The sequence below is a fragment of the Rhipicephalus sanguineus genome, chromosome 8, assembly GCF_013339695.2.
Source record: "Rhipicephalus sanguineus isolate Rsan-2018 chromosome 8, BIME_Rsan_1.4, whole genome shotgun sequence".
Taxonomy (NCBI): domain Eukaryota; kingdom Metazoa; phylum Arthropoda; class Arachnida; order Ixodida; family Ixodidae; genus Rhipicephalus; species Rhipicephalus sanguineus.
The window spans coordinates 162,987,787-163,006,726 of NC_051183.1; positions in this window are offsets into that span (position 1 = coordinate 162,987,787).

The following is an 18,940-nucleotide window of genomic DNA, read 5'->3' on the forward strand; positions in this document are numbered from 1 at the left end:
GCACCACCCTTCCCGTAGAGCCGCGCGAGCCTCCGCGCTCTGGCGTAGGTTCGGACGGCAACCTGCCGTGGCTTATGTGGATGCCGCCCCGTACCGCCACTACACAGCCCACGCTCTTGCAGTCACCGACAACTCCCTCCGACCCACTATTACGGCCTCCGTCTGCACTTCCCCTCTGTCGAGGCCGAAGAGGCAGCTATCGCCCTTGCCATCACACAAACTTCCGCGGAATACATTTCTGTGACTCTAAGCCTGCTGTATACAACTACGCAGTTGGACGGGTGGCACCCCCGGCCGCCGGTATCTTGCGTTCTGGCACCACTCCCTCTCGCCCCATTTATATCATCTGGGTACCTGCTCACGCGGGTCATCCTGGCAACGAGGCGGCCAATTCCATCGCTCGCGATTTGACTGACCGAGCAAGCCCGCCCCCGCCTGGAATGAACACGCGCGACGCGCTCCTCACGAACCACGACATCACGCTGCACTACCGCCTCTCTCGCCTCTCTTTGCCCCCACCGCACAAATCCCTTTCCTAGCATCACCAACACTTGTGGCGCCAACTGCAGGCCCACACCTTCCTTACTCCCGCACGTCTTGCCCTCTTCCACCCCGGGACGTACTCGCCGGCCTGCCGCTTATGTGGCAGCTCCAACGCCAATTATGATCATATCTTTTTCTCATGTCCGGCACACTTGCCCCCTGCCTCTTCGCACTTAAGAAGTCCGCAGCAGGGGAGGCTGCTTTGTCCAGCACCAGGCCGGATCTCCAACTTCGGCTGGTGACTTGGGCGGAGGACGTCGCGGCTAGGCACGGCCTGGACGCCACAACCGGCAGCCTGAAGCCGCCCACAACGCTGCTTTTTAATTTTTTAAATGTATTATTTTACCTTTTGGCCTTCTCAAAAATAAAGTTTTTCACCACCACCACCCGCTAAGGGGACCATGAGGCGATGCCAGGACGGAGCACTTGCACGATCGCGTTCCGTTGGCGTTCGTTGGGCATGCTACCGACCTCGCGTCGTGGAACGCGAAGAGGAACGCTACGCGCGTCGTGTCTTCCATCTAGCCTGGGCGTTAATTCTCACAGGGCGAGCGGGCAACGCGGTCGACAGGTGGGCGAGAGGGGGGCAGCGTAGGAGAGGAGAGGGGGAGGGGACGCGCGTGCGCTCGCGCTCATCGCGGCGTTGCAAAGGAGAGAATTTCGGCATGTCGAGCCTGCGTTTCAGAGGAGTGGAGAGGGGGAAAAGGGAGGGGAAGTGGAGAGGGTGAGTGGATAGAGGGAAAAGGGAGAGGGGCAGTGGAGAGGGCTTGCGCATGCGCAGTAAGGGTGGTCACGCCGCACACCACCCACTACCACCGGTTTGAACTCCACTATAAGATGCTTCGCATCTAAAGGACTACAGGCTTGCAGCATGATTAGGTATTATTCAAGTAAGTCAACTCGCATTCGAGCAACGCAATAGACGGTGTGCTAACACACATGTCGCCATTTTTTCAGAAAGAGGACAATGCCCGACTTTACATGACAAGGTCCTGTGGAAGGGGCAATTCAGTTTTTGGATTTGTCTCTCACGTTTAATGAGGACCACGTTTGCTGAGAGTTTGCCACCAGGTCTAAGCCCTTGCTCAGCTATTACTCCGGTCATTCTAAAATTGTAAGATCTGCCATCGCTGTCAACTCTATCTTTTATGCCCTAACAAAGTCTTGTGTCCACAAAACGTCCTCTAGCCTTCTATCTCAAGATCAACATCTGAAACATGCAGGTTTCCCCCTTGACGTAATTGTTTCCGCATCATTAAAAGTTTTGAACAAAGTTAAAAATTTCAAGCAAAACCACGTATTGGCAAATCAGGAAAGGGTAAGAGAATAGCAGTGATTCTATATATTCATGGTATCTCTCACCGTATAAAAAGGATTTCTAACAAGTTCAATGCTGATGTCTACTTTTCCGGGAAAGATAAGCTGAACAGCCGAGTGTCAGAATTGATAAGTTGTCCCCAGGTGTGTCGTTTAGCGGAATTTCCACAGTCAAGCACCGCAAGCAATTTGTTCCTTGCAAAAGCAATTTCGTATATTCCATTCCATTTTCATGCGGTATGGTTTTTGTGGGGCAAACGGGCCGCTGCCTCGACATTCGCCTGCGTTAGCACCATATCTTTTTAAAGGGTACGCCGTACTCCCATTTGTCTGCCCACTGTGCCGCTTTGGGTGCTCCCTGGAGTCCTGCCGCACGACCACCGTTTTTTCGCACAATCATTTTGGCATAAGGGAAATAGCTGAAGCATTCTCTATCTGCAAAAATGGCGACATGTGTGTTAGCCCACCGTCTATTGCCATTCTAGAATACGAGTTGACTTACTTGAATAAGACCTAATGATGCTGCAAGCCTGTAATCCTTTTGTCATGTGTATAGTGGGCGCGCGCGCATGTTTTTTTCCCTTCTCTGTCTTTTTCTGTTTTGCTTAAATAACGCACTTAGTTGTCATTCAGCGCTCGTGTTTTTAAGTCTTCTTCCGTGCCTTTCGTCTTTTGTGCTGTTCCAAAATGAACATGGGTAGGAGTCGAACTCACAACCTCGAGCTTCGCAGCGCGACACCTTGGCCGCTAAGCTATCAGAGGGGGGGGGGAGGGGGAGGTATTTATAACAGAACGTCTAACGAATCTGCGGATATTGCTGATTGAAAGCAATAATTTTATATGGAGGAACCGCACCCAGAGGGCACGATACAAGGGCTCGGGACAGGAAAGGGGGGGGGGGTGACGCAGTGCACTGTAGGGTAAAAAAGAGTCAAAATAGGGTCACGGCACCGTAATTCTCTTCGGGTATCGATTTGACCCCTTTTGGAAGGTAGAAGCAAAAAAAAATATCACAGCATATCCACGGAGTGAATGATGATGGGGGAAGCTGCGGAGGTTCATCGGTAATCCGTGAATCTTCCGTGAATTCTGCCCAGTACATCATCACCGACGTGAGATCGGGCGCGTTTATACTAAAGGTTCGATGAGTTATGACGACTTGCAGCTCACTTTAATTTTACATGTACGCTGTGAATTTTCATTGTTTAGAAAACCATTGCTTTAGAAAACATCTGGCGTCTTTCGTTAAGCAGCTGGCGTCTTTTCGTTTTGCTTTAGAAACATCTGGCGCTCTTTCGTTTTGCTTTTAGAAAACATCTAGCGTCTTTCGTTGGTTTATTTCTTCAATCAACGGCGTTTTGAACAAAATTTTTATTGTTTCATCACGCACAGGAGAAATCTCACCAGGCACTACCTTGGAGGTAAACAATGGCTGCTAATGGGAATGAGAGACAGAAGAAGTCGGCTTTTAGCTAACACTTACACTTCTACTAACGTTTCCTACTGGAACATGCCAATGGCTGCTAATGGGGAATGAGAGACAGAAGAACTCGGCTTCTAGTTAACGCGCACGCTGCGAATTTTTTATTGTTCAACAACGCACAGAAACTCCCACCGGCACCACCTTGGACGTCAAGATCTGGTACTAGCGTTACGACTGGTTACGCACTACGAACTACGACTACGAGGGACGAACGGGTGCCTCCTTAAGGAGCTTCGCCCCTAAAAGCGAGTTAGCATTTCTGAAGGAGTCACTAACTGTCGTGAAGCGCCTTTCGATTGGCTTCCTTGAAGGCGCCGCCGTATACGCCGTACATATCGCGCGTTTGCCGTTCTGCGCCCTTGTGGCGCCATGGCTCACCGACGGAGCGAGGCTGGCATGGCACCTCCGGTTCCTCTCTCAGTCTCCTCGCTCTTTTGGAATGCGTTGCGTTGGTTGTGCGGGTTGCATCAGTTGCCTGTCTTGTAGTTTTGTGTTCGAGCGAACATGCGCATCTTCGGTGGCGGTGACGCCAGGCTCCGTGCTCGAAGTGACGCTTGAAGGGCGGAATATTCATGGAGCTGCGGACATGGACAACGTGCACCTGTTAACGGTGAGTGTACTGCTTTCGTAGACTATATACAGCTTTAACTCGGCGTCTGCAGTATAGCTCTGCGGAAGTAGGCTGCCAGCCGTTTCCAACAGCAGCCTGCCTCTGTGGAGCTGTTGCGGATACCCACTAAAACTGTCAGTTAACGAGTTGAGACCGTTATGCACGTTGCAGTACAAGCTCCCACGAAATGAGCGATGCAAAGAATTATCAAAGGTCATTGTTTGCTGATCGCACATTGTGTCTGCACTGCTGAAGGTGCAAGATGTCGTTTTGAGATGCGCTTTAGCCTACTTTATAACATTTCCATCGACATGTGCAGCATGTTCTGCGAATGGGAACGTGAAAAAAATTACACCATTTCCCGCTAAAGGGGACCATGAGGTGATGCGAAGCCGGTGCACTTGCACGATCGCGTTCCGTTGGCATTCTTTGGGCATGCTACCGACCTCGCGTTGTGGAACGCGCAGAGGAACGCTACGCGCGTCTTGTCTTCCTTCTAGCCTGGCCGTTAATTCTCACAGGGCGAGCGGGGAACGCAGTCGGCCGGCATGCGAGAGGGGGGCAGCGTAGGAGAGGAGAGAGAGGGGAGGGGACGCGCATGCGCTGGTGCTCATCGCGGCGTTGCGCAGGAGAGAATTTCGGCATGTCTAGCCCGCGTTTCAGAGGAAGAGGGAGAGGGGGAAAGGGGTGAGGGGAAGTAGAGAGGGGAAAGGGAAGAGGGAGCGTGGAGAGGGGGAAGGGGAGAGGGGAAGTGGCGAGGGGGAGGGGAAAGGGAAGGGGAGAGGGGTAGTGGAGAGGGTATGCGCATGCGCAGTAAGGGTGGTCACGTCTTGAAGAATCATTTTGAAGACCATCTGGTACCTGGGAGTCTCTGGGAACACAGAATGCGCCTCCATCAGCAATATTTTAAATATTACACCAGGAGGTGTGAACAATGAAGTCCGGGAGAGTGAAGCGGTCTGTGCCTGAAGCATCATCGCGGAGGCATCGAAGAGAAGAAGAAGAAGATGCTTGTTTTAGAACAGGGATAACAAATGGCGGAAGACATCCGTCTGTATCCAGCTCAATGTATGAGTAAATTACCTTAAAGGAACGCTACAACGCTCATGGTGCGCTCGCGGCCGGTTCGGTAGCTTAATATACACCAAAACTGGTATAGCGTGAGGTGACTGTATGACGAACGTGAGTGGCAGGTGGTAACGTAAAAACCATGACATGCATGACATTTACGGCATGGTTTACATTATGCTGTCTTTGTGCGCTTCCGGCCCTTTTGTTAACTGGATGTATAACAAATTTGGTATGGCATGACATGGGTGCGTGACGAACATAAATTGCAGGTCATGCGTTGTATATACCAGATTCTACATGCATGCATGCATGACAAACATGCGACTAGGTGTCATGGCATCAATGATTTCATCTGCCTCAAAGACGAACAAGGCGATACATGCAGCTCTTTGCATTAGCTTGATTCCCACAATGCGTGGGATCTGCCGGACTGGCCCAAGAGGCACAATTATACAGTCACGTCACGCGCTACCAATCTTGGTGCATATCAAGCCAGCGAACCGGCCGCGGGCGCACCATGGGCTTGGCATGTAAATCATGCCTTACATGACAAGCGTGCCATTATTTTTATGTGACCACCTGGTATTTATGTTCTTCATACAGTCACGACACGCAATACCAATTTCGGTGCATATCAAGCCAGTGAATAGGCAGCGAGTGGACCATTTGGTTGGCATGTAAATCATGCCTTACATGACATGCGTGCCATTTTCATGTGGCCACCTGGTATTTGTGCCCGTCATACAGTCACGTCATGCAATACCGATTTTGGTGCATATCAAGGCAGCGAACCGGCGCGCGAGTGCACCAAGAGCATGGAATGTAAATGATGCCTTACATTACGTGCATGCCATTATTTTCATGGTAAACACTGTTATTTAGGTTCGTCACACAGTCACGTCACGCAATACAACTTTGTAGCAGTCAGTTTTCATGGCACACTGATTGTTATATGTGAGCCCAAAGGCGTCAATTTTACGCTAAACGTAATTAGGAGATGCCCGGCAGTGTTATTGTGCACGAACCTTCTGCAGCAACCACGCGAAACAAGCTGCACTAGTGCTGCGGAGACGCCAACGTTCCCCGAAACCATATTTGCGAATTCTCAATGAAACACTTGCCTCACAAAGGCGGGTATCAGTCGGGGGAACAGATTTTTCGCGCCGTATTCTGTGCAGCCACACAGCCTGTCGCTTGGCATCCTTTCTTCCTCTGGGAATTGCACAGAGGGCTTCGCCTGTTTCCCGCCGGTTGCTGTACCCGAAAGTGCAGCACCCAGGCCTTCATCGATGCCTCAACAGGCTTGCGATGGAGTGTCAAAACGATACGGGATGTCGTAATGTTCCTGCATGCTTTTCTGAAGCCGCAAAAACAATCGCCCTTCAAAGCGCCGTGCCTCGGCGGCCGGGAGACGCTAGCGAGGCGAGCGAGCTGGACCCTTTATATGGCGAAGCCGCCGAAAGGGCGCGGCGGCGAAAAGAAAACGAACGCGGTACTTTTCCTGTTCCAGTGACTGGCAGAGTGCAAAGCCTCCCTATTGCTGGCGCTTGGAATTTCTGTGGCACGAGACATCATTGACATTGCGAACGGTCAAGCCGAGGTCATGATCACGAATTTCACAAATGAACATCGTCGCCTGTTCCGTGGCACTACCGTCGCCTACGCTGAAGCCTTGGAGGACGTCATTAAGTGTTTTGCGTGTGAAGACAGTAGCCGCGATGGAAAAGCCGTAACAAATGTTGACATCAAGAATGCACTGTTAGAAGAGACCCAGAAGGCCTTCCGAGAGTTACTTGAATTCAGGACGTGCTTTGCTCAACCGTCTAAAGTGAGTCAGACGCCAATCACGTAGCACAGGATAATCACTTACGTTGACACAAGACCTATCCACTAACAGCCATACCGTGTCTCGCAGAAAGAACACGCAGCAATTAAGGAGCACGTGAAGGAAATGATCGACGATGGCGTTATCCAGCCTTCGAACAGTCCGTGCTCATCACCGGTCGTCCTGGTCAAGAAGAAGTATGGTACGCTTTACTTGTGCGTCGATCACAGAAAGCTCAACAACATCACAAAAAAGACGTTTATCCGCTGCCCCGTTGATGACTCTCTTGACCGGCTACGGCGAGCGAAGTATTTTTCTTCCCTTGATCGAGGTTGATGAGCGCGGCCGTGAAAAAACAGCCTTTGTCACGCCGGATGGCCTCTATGAATTTCGAGTGCTCCCGTTTGGTCTCTGCTCTGCGCCAGCTACCTTCCAACGCATGATGGACACTGTGTTAGCCGACTTAAAGTGACAAAGCTGCCTTGGCTGCTTAAATGACGTATTCGTATTTTCAGCCAGCTTCTCCGAACATCTGAAGCGACTACGACAAGTACTCGAGGCAATCCGGTCGGCTAACCCAGAAATGCCACTTTAGCTACGAAGAAGTGAAGTTCCTTGGGCATGTTGTGAGCGCGGAAGGCGTCCGTCCTGACCCCGAGAAAACCGCCGCTGTAGCAGCCTTCCCGACTCCGGCCGATAAGAAAGTGTTCGGCGGTTCCTTGGGCTATGTGCATACTATCGGCGCTTTATAGGCAATTTTTTGAAAATTGCCAAACCACTTACTCGACTCACTAGAGACGACACACCGTTCGTTTGGAGCTCTGAACAAGAGACTGCAGTCACCGAGCTCGCCATCGCCTGGCATCACCACCTGTTCTTGGGCACTTTGACGAGGAAGCCGAAACAGAAATTCATACCGACGCCAATAACATCGGTCTGGGCTCGGTACTCGTACAGCGGCAGGAAGGAGTTGAAATGGTTATCGCTTACACAAGTCGCACCCTATCACGCCTGGAGTCCAACTACAGTACCACGGAGAAGGAGTGCCTTGCTGTCGTATGGGCACTTGCTATGTTTCGACGGTACCTCTATGGCCGCCTATGCAAAGTAGTGACGCTGGCTGGCGAACTTGAGAGACCCTTCCGGACGACGAGCACGGTGGAGCTTACGGTTGCAGGAGTCCGACGTCACTATCGTGTACAAGTCAGGTCACGCACACGAAGATGCAGACACGTTGTCACGCGCGCCAGTTGAACCTGCCGCTCGAAACCTCGAAGATGACTGCCCTTTCCTTGGAGCCGTAAGCATAACAGACTTAGCTACACGGCAGCGAGCAGATGCTGGATTGCGACCTATAATGGAACATCTAGAGGGCCGCGATATATTTCTGCCCCCGAATATCACTCGCGGATTGTCATCCTTTTGTTTGCGACAGGGCTTGTTGTGCAAGAAGAACGCTGCTGCCAGCAACAAAACTTGTCTATTGGTCCTCCCAGCAGGGCTTCGTGACGAGATTCTATTTGCCTGCCACGAAGAACCTTCATCTGGCCACCTGGGCATCACCCGACCCCTCGCTAGGGTACGCAAGTCATACTACTGACCGAAACTTGCCGCTTGCGTTAAACAATACTTTCAAGCCTGCCGCGAACGCCAGCGCCAAAAGTCCCCATCTGCTAAGCCTGCGGGATTACTTAACCCTATCGAGCCACCCAGAACAGCCTTCGATCAAGTCGGCATGGACCTCCTGGGCCCGTTTCTCTTGTCGTCTTCGGGAAACAAGTGTATAACCGTCGCTACAGATTACTTAACCCGCTACGCTGAAACGAAGGCCCTTCCCAAAGGCACAGCTTCTGAAGTCACTCAGTTTTTCACAGAGAGCGTTGTACTACGCCACGGCGCTCCATCCTGCGTCATCACAGACCAAGGAACGGCTCCTTGAGCAGGTTTTCAGCTAAGTTGCATCACGCATCGCAAGACAACAGCCTATCACCCACAGACAAACGGATTGACGGCTGAAGGAAACGATGACAGATATGCTGTTTATGTACATAGACTACAGCACAAGACGTGGGATGAGGTGCTGCCTTACGTAACATTCGCGCACCATACCGCTACGCAAGAGACCACACGCTTCACGCCGTTTGTTCTATACGGCCGTAATGTCCAGACGATGTCGGATGCAATGCTCCCCTCGACATTGATAACATCGACAATCTTGAGGAAGATGCCTGAGTGTTTTGTGCAACAAGCCGAGGAAGCACGCCAACTGGCCCGCGTTAACATAAAAAAACAACAGCACGTTGACACACGGCGCTACAACCTCCGCCACAGACAAGTCGATTACCAACCGGGTGACCAGGCGTTAGTATGGACCCCCGTGCGCCGCAAAGGGCCTTTCTGATAAAGCTTCTCAGTCGGTATTTCGGCCCTTACAAAGTGCTACGACGAGTGAGCGCCGTCAACTACGAAGTCCTTCCGGACGGAAGCCAATCACCACGACGCCGACAGCCACAACCAGAGATTGTGCGCGAAGTGCGGTTAAAAATCATACTACAGATTGTGACATTGATGATATTAGGTTCTCGTCTATGCTTACCGTAAACGCTTCGTTTAGCATCCAGGCGATGCTCCTTCGGGAGGAGGGGCCATGCCACGCGCTTAATATGCCAGCGAGAAGAGGCAGACGAAGATGCAGTAGCTCTCGCGCCAGTGCCCTTGTTTTGGCTGTGCTGTACCGACCCCGTTTGGGACTCTGGGGCCTTGTCTCGCCGCCTGTGAACGTCGCCTTTGTCTTGAACGTGACAAATATGTTCAGTCCGCCCGGTCTCACACACACGCACACGCGCACTCGACATACCTACAGTAAAGGTAAAGGTTTCCGCCCGCTTCAACAGCACTTTATGACAACAGTGTACCCACTACGTGTGTGTAAGAGAATGCGCGTACTAATGTGTATGCCCTTTGTAATGGGTGGCATGCTTTAAATCCAGCCGCAATTACACGCATGATACTTTTTCGGAGCTTCGATGCACCCACTACCTGTTCGTAAGGGAATACGCGCAGTAATGTGTGTGCCTTTTGAAATGGGTGGCCGGCTTTAAAACTACCAACTTGTTATCCGCCTGGTGCATCGGTATGGTGGCGCCACCGCTCGGCTCAGGCGGTTGTACCCTCTCACAAACCCCCATAGGATCCCATGCATTTTAAATGAAGTTTGCGATTCCGTTGCGCAAAAAACAAACTAGCGCAATCTCTCGACAATACGCCACACCGACGACGCAACACGTCCTCTTGCTTCCACCGTCTGGCCTGGCTCCAAGCTAACTCCTCTCTCCACTTTCTTTTATTCCTTTCGGTGGCCGTGAGAGCGCGCGCTCTGCACTGTGCAGTTAATAGCCCCTTGATTTAAAAAGTAGCGACACTCTCGTCCCGCGCGCGTTTTCCTCCTCAATTCTCCTCGGATTTCTCCGCTCCCCTGGCCGGCGCGGTGCGCACGGCACGCTGAAACCCTCCAATTGCTCGCCACAGCCGCATTAGAATCACTGCGCGCGCTTGTTATTTCGGCCCGTTGAAGCATTCAATGAGAATCTGTCCCTTAAAAACCGTTGTGACGAAAGTGGCTTCCGATAGAACATAATGACAAATATATTTTTCTAGACGCTTTGATAAATACAAGCGGATGCGCTTTGAAAAAACAAATGAGTATACCAACATGGCGGCAGAGCGGTTTACTCTCCGTCGCCGCGCTTCGGCTGTTCGTAACGCGGAGGTGTGTTAAGCGGCATATAATGCAAGCAGCTTAAAGTATAGTCGAGAATTTCGTTCCTATTGGTGTCTTGATGACGCTCAAAGAAGGTAGCCAAGGAGAAATGTGGTGGTTTACTACTTGAATTGGTCGATGGTGAGTGGGCCGAAACATTTTTGTGCCAATGCCGCTGTCAGACCCGTACGCACGCACATATGTACACACACACGCATACACACCGCGATACAGGCACGCACGCACGCACATACACACACGCCTACACACGCGATACACACTCACACCACATACACACGCGATACAGACACACACGCACATATCACACGCGCTCACACGCGATGGACACGCACGCACATACATACCCACGGCACGTACACACGCGATACAGACACACACGCACATACATACACACGCCGCATTTCCAAGCGATACGACACGCACGCACATACATACATACGCACGTGATACAGGCACGCACGCCCGCCCCGCACATACATACACATTTACATACATACAGACGCGATACACGCACCCACATACATACACACCGCGCGAATATACACAAGCGCACGCACGCACAGGCGCACACATACAGACAAACGTATAGGTGCGCGCAACGCACACAGGCGCGAAGAGATACACAAACGCACGCACACGATGGCGCGCACATGCACAAACCTACGCACATGCAGACGCACACATGTACTCACACCACACCGCAAACACGTGCGCACACGCACCTACACACGCAAGCGCACACATGCACACACACAAACACGCATGCACCCGCACACACACGCCTGGAGGGTTCACGCCTGGAGGGTTCATGGCGTGCGCGAGCAACTAAAAGCGCGCGAAGTTTGCTTGCGCGCGCTTTTCGTGACGTCAGGGTCACCTGACTGGGAGGTATCGCGCGTCGCAGCCACTCAGCGTTGCGGATGCGCCGGCTCCACGAAAGAGAGGGCGAAAAAAGAGGAGGTTGACGGCGCAGCCACCATAACGGCGCGGCGTGGGCGCGGCGGCACGGATAAAACAGCGCCGCTACTTTCCAAAATCAAGGGGCTTTATGTGCAGTAGCGCACCCGACAAGACCGGCTTGGCTCGTGGCTTTCGTCGCGTCTTCCTGAACGTTGCAACGTTAATATTGTGTTAAGGCGGTGGCCACACGTCGGACGATGAGCCCTGATTTCGTTCAGCTGCCATCTCATCAACAGCAATGTTTCAGACGCCTCAGCTGTGTACTTTTGTCCGTTGGTTGCTGGACAAGATGGCCTCCTGCAAGACCGCGTTTTTTCCAAGTCAGCTGTGTGTGTAGTTCTCGGCGTCGTAGCAGTTTGATGACGTGAGGACGTCAACTGATGCTACATCGTGGGAACCGCTGAAGTGACTGCAAGCTTGACGACATTGTGCCAGAATATTCTAGCGTACTGTACGCGCACGATTGTGCTACACTTAAAACACTACGCTTGGCCTCGCGCGTCAACGTGATACGCCTGTGTGCAAGAAGTGTGTTATCGTTGTTGCGTCGGTTAATATTGAATTGCGATTGGAATACCGTTTTTGCAAAGGTAATTGTGAAGCTGTAAGTGGTTGCCCTTCTATATGCTCGCTACTCCACGAACATTACTTCTGGAATCGCATTTTATGTTGAGCTGCACGTACCAAGGAGAATCTAGCATACGAGATACATTACACGCGTGCGCATTTCCTGTATAAATCTGAGTAATACCATGCTCAATTTAAACCGCATGTGTTAGAGGATTGTGGCTTCAATGGTGAAAGTGATTAGATATTCCGAAATATATGATTGCAATGCAGTTAGAACTTTTCTCACATGTTAACGTGGTCTGTGAACAAAAAAAAACGCTGTGGGAATGTTTGTTGGTCATTTGATAAAGTACTTTCACGCATTATTATGCAGCTGTGTGACGGCTGTTCAACGTTGAGCAAGTTAGATTTTGGTTTTCTTGGCCTAGTTCAGTGCTACGAGTGTTGGGCGAAGATAAAAACGCGTGTCTTTTGTGCGTTTCTTAAGCAGGCATACAGCCGTAATAGTCATTGTTGTTGTCCATTCTAAAAAGACAGGGCGTGCAAACACGGACACAAGAAAGAAGTCAGGACACCACAAACGCCAACTAACAACTGAAGAGATGCACAACGGCTGAAAAGAAAGAAGGCACGAAAACTTATCTGCGCATGCCCATGCAACATGCGAACCTATCAATCCGGCACGCGTGGCGGTCTACGTGAAAGATAACTGTTAAGGCATTTGATTTCATCTTTATGCAAGGTAATCGACGGTGGCTCACGCATGCGCTACCACTATTCTCGAAATGCCATGCTTCAATCATCAGGCGCGTTTCTTCATTTCTATGCCGGTACAACACTGTGCATTCATCAAATTTTGGCGTGCACTTACAATCTCGACAATGTAAAGATAGATTAGAAGGTGAGCCTCCTGTTAGCGATCTCTTATGTTCCAGCAATCTCTGGTTGATGCATCGGCCCGTCTGTCCTACGTAGAAGCGGCCGCAGCTGAAAGGGATCTTATACACCACACTCGTACGGCAATCAGTGAATTTGTTGGTGTGTTTTAGTAAACAAATATCGGTCCGCTTCTTGTCTTTTACTCCCTCATTCTTCCTCTGCACAGCGGCACAAATCTTACCTAGCTTATTGGCAGCCGTGAAAACAACATTAACGCCGTATCTAGTCCCCACTTTCTTTAGCCTGTGAGATACGCGATGAATGTACGGTATACCTACGACACGTTTCTTCCTATCGCTTTCTGCAACCATGCTCGGGCTTAACACAATAGACTTCTTTAAACGTTCAGCAACCGTGGCCACTGCATCACGAGGATACCCTACATCTAAAAGACGTGTAACCTGTGCGTTAAAGCTATCACTCATTTTGTGCTCACACGACTTGGTGAGGGCTGACTTAAGGCAAGACATGGCGATGCCGTTTTTTACAACCTTCGAGTGCTTCGACGAAAAATTTAACAGCGGTTTTGAAGATCTAGGAGAATACTGCCAGCATACGTGGTTCTTCTGGAACGTTAAGGAAATGTCTAGAAATTGTATTCCATTATTCTGAGGCACCTCTTTTGTAAAGCTCAGCCCTCCTCCATTTAATTCAAATTTTTCGCTCACGGAAGTTACCACCTTTTCAAAGTCCTCACCACTACAAACAATCAAGTAATCGTCCACATAACGAAAAACTTTAATAACCGAATTACCTAAGGCGCCTTCCAAAAGATTGTCAATCTTGCTAAGGTATAAATCACTAAGAACCGGAGCAACTTTAGAACCAATACATATCCCTGATTTCTGCACATAAACGCCTTCCTTCCAACCTACCAGCGTCGACTTTAAATACATGGATAGGATTTCTAGAAATGCCCCAGTAGAAACACCACATTTTTCGGTGAAAACCGTCTGGTGCTCTTGTTCGTTAATACATTCATTAACACATTTTAACAAGTCCTTATGCGGCAAAGAATAATACAGGTCTTCAATATCCATACCACGGTGTTAGAATAGTTTAGGTGGAGCGACGGCGTACTGGAATAAGGAGAAATCGGGGACCTCTTTTCCTTTCTTGCCGAAAGGAGGCGCGCGCGGGACGGTGGCCACCTGGCTATACCCAGCACAAATCTGACGCTTCTAACATTCGGTGTTTTAGCGTGTTTAGCAATATCGCAAGGCCCTGTGAGGATTGTGTGGTATTGTAATATAATATACATAAGTTAGATATAATGACTTAGTAGTGTTTTATGCATGACGGTTCGGCATGCGGCGTGAAGCTCATAAACACCACCTTCGGCCTCGGCAACACCGTGGCCTAGGCGATCGTGCCCGCATTTTGTCTACAAAATAAATCTGCAGTTGCGTGACGCGTGTCCAATTCATCCTTCATTTGCCCTCGAAATATTAATTAATGTATTTGCGGTCAGCATCATATAAAGAGCAGGTGTCATGTTAAGGGGCATTTCGCATATGAGATCAAGTGAGCCTTCAGAATCTTTTACTACGAACCGCTTATTTGCAATTTTTGTAAACATTTGCGAGAAGACGGATGCTTTGATGTAATGGAATAAAATAACTCTATTTATGTCTTTCGCGGCGTGCACTAGCAGGTGACGCGCCGCTCCCACGTCGGAAAATACAGGATTGAAAGAGAGTGCAATGAAGTGGGCGACAGCTTGTGGCCGATGACTACGAAGCCGCTGTTCGACATATTCAAAATAAATATACTGCAAGATATATACGTTATGGTGCGCCAAGAATTTTATCACAGTATTGGCACGATCTACGAATTTTACATATTTTTGCTTGAAAAAGCTGCTTTAGTTCGAGTATTGTATGGTATGGTGCGGCTAAATGATACGAAAGAATGTTTCCTCACAAGAACGTTTCCTTTTAAATAGCGTTTCCCATGATTTGGTGACAAATCGCGCATGAAAATCTTTTTCACAAACAAAATTTGTTGTTTGCAACTCGCGATTTTTTCGTGGAATAGCAGTGGCCACATTTTCAAGCGGTCACTACCCTTCGGAGCAGCGAAAAAGCAAATTTTCTCCGTGCACGATTTGCAGCCCGAGATGCATCGCGCAAAGAGCACTTCTTGCCCATCTGGACAATATAAGTTGTTATAAGTTGTGTAAATAAGGACACGATGAACAAGGATAAGCTATTTCAAATAGGCTAGCATTTCGGCGGCAGGCGTTTCGACTGGCGAACGTATGTGCACGAATGGGGCCTCGTCTGCTTTGGCGTGTTAGTTTTAACGGGTCAGACAGTGACGTCACGGAATATGGTGTCACTCTCAATTCCTGTCATTCCCGAAAGAAAAACTGGAAAGCAAATGGTTAGGACGCTGAAAAGGAAGCGGGCACGACCATTTCACCTTTGTGCACCCAGAGCAGGGCACAAAGTTCTACTTCTGCTACTGCAACAAACAGCATGTCTGTGACGAATAACGAGAGGCAGAGTCAGAATGGCACATGGTGAGTCATGATGGATTGGTCGGTAAGCGGACGTTAACCTTCACTAACACGCGCCAGCCAGCACGTGTAAACGTTTCAAAGGCGGCTGAACAATAACTAACACCGTGGGCGGCTGCTTGAATCCATGCGATATGGTGCATGCACAACGACAACCCATTAAAGGAATTTCTAACCTACCATTGTCAAATGTGTTGCTTTCTTCTTACACGCATCATATAGAGAGACGTCAACCCCCCTCACCCCCGCTTTCTTTTTCAGGGAATACCTTTTTCTTTTTGACTAACCCAGTTCGGGTCCGCCGCGGTGGACCAGTGGCTAAGGTGCTCGGCTGCTGACCCGAAGGTCGTGGGCACGGTGTTCCGTTGTCGCGGGTTCGATTCCGGCCGCGGCGGTCGCATTTCGGTAGAGGCGAAATGGTAGAGGCCTGCGCGATGTCAGTGCACGTTAAAGAACACCACATGGTCGAAATTTCCGGAGCCCTCCACTACGGCGTCTCTCATAATCATATCGTGGTTTTTGGACGTAAAACACCAGATGTTATTATTAACCCAGTTTGTCGCGGTGGCCTCAACTAATTTGCCACGGTGGCCTTATTTGTGCACGAGCTAAAATATTTTTGAAATTCGTGTTCACCTGTAAACTCATTATCGCTGTTCGCAGAGGCTATATTTCCTATGGACATGGGCTCTGCGTTTTGCGTAGTGTTCTAGTGGATTTTTTCACCATATGCTTTCGGATTTCGGTGAGCAGGACTGTGAACACCACCGGAGTCAGTGGACTGTGTGCCTTCTTGGACATTCAGCGGATAATTTCTTCGTCGAAGGAAGTTTGCTCCTCGTTGATGGGTTGGGCCTAACGACGCTTGGGCTCACCTCGCGTACGGCCGCGCCGATTTAGCGGTTGCGACCGTGGCTAAGCCAGCTGCAACTATGGACTCGGTGAACGCGCCTGAACCCTTAGGCCCACTTCAGCAACTGCAGCTCCCCACAGCATCACTCATGGCCTCTCGTACGGATGAAATTGCAACGGAACATTGGAACGCCAGCTCAACAATGCTGAGAACGCGTCCGGCACCTGAAGCGGACGCGGCGGCGGCGTCGGCCGGTTCAGCATCCTCGAAGCCAACGCAGCTCACTACAACGAGTTCCGAGGACAGCATGGAGCACGAGGACAACAACCCATCGGACTGGGACACGGTGCACTACCGCAGATACACGACGCGACGACTCAAAGGCGAACTGCGGTTGGAGCGGGTGAGTAGGCCTCACTTTTTCGTGCTCGTCAGGCCGCTTAACCAAATGTCTATACAGGAGATCCCAAAGTCAGCTATTACTCGCCTAATAGGACAGACTGCTCCCACCAGCGTTGCAGCCGAGCATTCTGCATTTAAGTATATAGTCAAGGCCAATGCAGTTAGATTGTCCATTTGGGATAAGCAACACTTACACAATTTGCTAGCACAAGGAGAGCTCACGCTGACACTGGGATCGGTAGTTGAGGCGCGCAGGATTCCTGTTGAGATAGTGGGCGCAACTCAACCTTCTGAAGTCACTTCCAAGGGTGTCGTGAAGATAAGAGCGGAGCACACTGAGGAATACATTGCCAACCACATTCGTTGCGAATCTGCTAACATTCTAGGATTTCGGATTATGGGCAAGACACAGATGCTTCTCATCACCTTTGACACGCCACGGCCCCCTAGACGGCCATCCTTGGATTACGAAATTGTCCCAGTGTATGAGCACCGGCCTAGGGCCCTAGCATGTTTTCGATGTCATGGACTGGGCCACATCGCCATATTTTGCCCATCGCAAGCTGTGTGTCGTCACTGCGGCCGCACACACGAGGAAGATAGCCAGTGTGAGGAGACACCGTTCTGCGTGGCCTGTCAAGCAGCGGGCCACATTTCTTTGGACCCCAACTGCCCCACGAGAGCATTTAGAGCCACAAGCCCGCCGCTCCCCAAGAAGAATGCTGCTGCAAAATCGAACCAAGGAGAGCAGCCAGAACCATTAGATAAAAACACAGGCACCCCGCCCAAGACATGGTCACAGGTGACGGCGTCGAACGCGGGAATAAACAACAATAACTTTGAGGATAGACTTGAGCGTTTCGAACAAGTTCAGGCAGCCTCGACAGGTGCCTGGAACAAGTTCCAGCAACAAATGGAAAACTTCATGCAACAGAAATTAGACGCAATGCAGCAACAGATCACATCTTGGATACAGGCCTCGCAAGGAATCCGCGAACAAACGGCGATCAACTCTCCCTCACAGGTAAAGCCTAAAAAATCGGATGGACCACCACTCCCCAAGAAACCATCACCAGCCGCTGCAGAGCACACCGTGCAAGCTAACCCTGCGACGCAGCCACGCATTGAAAAGCACAATGAGCTCCAGAGGACTCCTAGCACCCTCGACCGAAAACCATCTGTCACGATGGACCAGGCACTTGATACCATCATGCAGCTCCTCGAGAAACTGAACTCCCGCATGGAAGCAATTGAGCGAGCCATGGCGCAACAGGAACAAGTAATTATGCAACACAAAGAAGTAAATGAGCGGGAAATCGCACAAATTAAAGCGACCGCAGATGAATGCAAGAGGAACTACCGGCGCGCCCGCAACCGCAGCAGGGAATAACCATGAAAATTCCTAATAGATTATGCATCCAATGGAACTGCAGAAGTATCTCTCAGAATGTCCACGCATTAAAATATCAAGTTGACCAATATAAACCTCTCATCATTTTGTTGCAAGAAACAAGGGGTCCAGTGTCGCTATGTAATTATAAGACATTCGCCTACCCAACAATCACTCACGCGTCCAGGAAGTACACTGATCCTGCCCCTCCACCGAAAGGGCAGGCGGCCGTCTTATTTCACAAGTCATGCACTGCAATACTTATGGAAACCACACGAGCAAGCAATGAGTACAGGGAGCTCGTGGCAGTCAAGCTCGCTCTCCCGGGCAAAGGCAGGCGACACTCACTGGTGGCCGTTTCGGTCTACTACCGTCCTCGGTGCGGCGCCACTTCACCGGACGAATACGTGTGGATACAGCAGCTGCTGCACGAGGCCAAGAGTACGCAGATCGTAATAGGCGGAGACTTCAATGCCAAAAGTGATATCTGGGGATATACCTCTGCGGATTCGAGAGGACGCCTTCTGGCTGATCAACTGGAATCAGTTCCACTTCACTTTGCAACAAAATTGGGGTTCGCACTAGGGCGGGGCTCCACGCAAAGCAGACCGATACCACTCCCGACTTAACCATCGCCACAGCTAAAGTAGTTAAACGCTGGGAGACTCATTCTAC